Source organism: Mustela lutreola, chromosome 16 (genome assembly GCF_030435805.1).
Source record: "Mustela lutreola isolate mMusLut2 chromosome 16, mMusLut2.pri, whole genome shotgun sequence".
Classification (NCBI taxonomy): Eukaryota; Metazoa; Chordata; class Mammalia; order Carnivora; family Mustelidae; genus Mustela; species Mustela lutreola.
The window spans coordinates 59523223-59526211 of NC_081305.1; positions in this window are offsets into that span (position 1 = coordinate 59523223).

A 2989-nucleotide genomic window follows, 5' to 3' on the forward strand; every position below is an offset into this window, starting at 1 on the left:
TAGATATGGTATATTTAATATAAAATATCAGGTGGCATACAAGCGAAACTATGTTTGATCTCTTGATTCACGTATTGACTACCAATATTTTATATTATTTTATATTTACCCATATATTTGCCCTTTCCCGTGCTCTTCCTGATTTCCCAATCCCTAATTTTCTGAATTTCCATCTGGTATCATTTTCTTTTAGCTTGAAGAACTTAATATAGCATTTCTTGGAGTGTACATCTGCTGGAGGTGAATTTTCAGTTTCTTTTACCCTTTATTCTTGAAAGATTGTTTTTCTTGCTATAGAATTCTGGGGTTTCTGTGTATTTTTTAAAAGATAGACAATGACTTCTGTCCTCCATAGGTTATGATGAGAAGTCATTTGAATTACTTTCCCTCTGTATGTGTCATTTCTCTCTGCATGCTTTCAAGATTTTTCATTACCTGTGGTTTTCATCAATTTGAGTATGCTGGTTTAAATGTGGTTTTATGTTACTCCTGTTTTGGGTTCTCTGAGCCTCTGAAATCTATACACTGATGCATTTCCCCAAATTTCAGAAACTTTTGTCCATATTCAGATATTTATTTCCTGTCCATGCTTCTCCTTCTGGGATTCTAAATACTTGTGTTAAATCTTTGATATTGTCCCACAAGTCACTGGCTCTGTTATCTCTCACCTTTCTCTCTCTCTCTCTTTTTTTAAAGACTTTATTTATTTGACAGAGATATCACAAGTAGGTGGGGGGGGGGCAGGTTCCCTGCCGAGCAGAGGGCCCGACTCGGACCTCAATCCTGGGACCCTGAGATCACGACCTGAGCCAAAAGCAGAGGCTTCAACCCACTGAGCCACCCAGGCGCCCTTTATTTTTCTCTTTTTCAGATTGGGTAATTTCTATTGCTCTATCTTCAAGTTTACTGATTCTTTTTCTTGTCATCTCAATTATGCTATTAAGTTTATCTATCAAAAGTTTAATAGTACTTTTCAGTTCTATCTTCATTTTGTGCTTTTTTAATAGTTTCTATTTCTTTACTAAGGTTTCCTGTTTCTTCAATGTGTATTTTGACAATGCTTTTGATTCCAGTGAAAATCTTTCATATATTGATTAATGATAGAAGAATAAGTAAAATTATTTTATCTTATGAAAAGTATCAGTTTCAAGAAATATTCCTACCCTCTTAGCTTAGTCATAAAAACAGCTTTTCCTTTCCTTGGCATTCCAGATTTTGTTTGTTTACATGTAGTGTGATACTGGTGAGAAAACAAATCATGCTGTCATTTTGGCGGTCTTGATTATGAAATATTCGCCAAGTATTTTCTTAAAGAAAGCCTTCACATTCAAAATACAGTAAATTTTTGTAAAAAATTTGTAAACTCTTCAACCATTCAACCAATGAGCATTGGCAAAAAACATAAATAAATTCATTTGTTCTCTGTTTCTTTCAACAGTTCCATAAAGCAACAGTAATTCATAATATTTGCGCGTTTATACTAAACCATCATACTTTTCATACTGTGGAGCAAATCAGTTAGGGAGACATCAAGCTCTTTAAAATTCACAGCATTCACATTTTTAACTTAGCGTGGCTGGTTAATTTATTTTTTAAGATTTTATTTATTTATTTGAGAGAGAGAGAGAAAGAGATCACAAGTAGGCAGAGAGGCAGGCAGAGAGAGAGGAGGAGGCAGCCTCCCTGCAGAGCAGAGAGCCCAATGTGGGGCTCTATCTCAGGACTCTGGGATCATGACCTGAGCTGAAGGCAGAGGCTTTAACCCACTGAGCCACCCAGGTGCCCCGGCTGTTAATTTTAATAGAATTTTTTTTTTTATATCTAGTTGAAATTCTTTTTTGACATATATAAAAGATTTTAAGATATCTGTGCTATGAATATGATTTTGTAGGCTGCAGATTGACAATATTTCTATTTGATTTGGAAGGTACCCAGAGTAAAGTGGAAAATATTTTATCGTACAACTTGTCTAAAGCTAGAGAATATATGTAGCTTTACTAATTTTGAATTAATCTTTGATATTATTAGAAAGATCTTTTACAGGCAGTTGACTAGTGGCTTAAATTTTTTTACTTTTTATAAGATATAATTTTTAGCATTTTTTCATAATATCATAACAAAACTCCCCTAACTACAGTAATAATTTATCTTTCTATATTTCCACATAAAATTTGATTTTTGTGTGTGTACAAGACACAAAGCCATTTTATAGCTACACAAAGTTATAAGCTCAGATTGTTTCAAAGTCAGTTAAAATTTGGTTGCCCATTTAATTATGATTTCAGGCAACTAATTTTATCCTTTTTGGTTATCAAAAGGAAAATTCTCATCAAATGTGTTATAGATTTGCTGCAAAATTCTCACGATATTCTCTACTTTGTTAACTTGATTTTTTACATTATCTAACAGCTTTTTAATTTTGTTCTATTTACAGCAAATTGGAGTTAGCATTTGTACTTCTTCTAGTCTCACATTTTTTACTATTCTGGCCATAGTACTGGCTGCTACTTGACAATGAATCATTAGTAAGCTTTCATTGTAAGTTTAAAAATTGCTACACACTTATTTAACCTAGAATAATAATTTAATTATAATTAAAGTAATAAGTATATTTAATTACCAATTATTATTTCCTTCACATCACTGTAACTCATGTTGTCTTCATAAAATATCCAAATAAACACATCTGTTCTTGACATCAGCTAGGTCAATGATGTGTTTTATGTGTGACCCTAGAAACAACATATACATGACACATATACTATAATACAAAAATAAGATCTATGCAGTACAATGGTTGAAGTGAAATGGAGTCCTACCAAAGCAATAAAGTTGTGCAGCTGGTAGAAATGTAAAATGGGACAGTTGCTGTGTTAAACAATATGATGATTCCTCAGAATTTTAAATACAGAATTTAAATTTTAAATATAGAATTATCATTTAATCCAATTCCATGTATACCCAAAGAAATTGAAAGTGGGGATTTGAA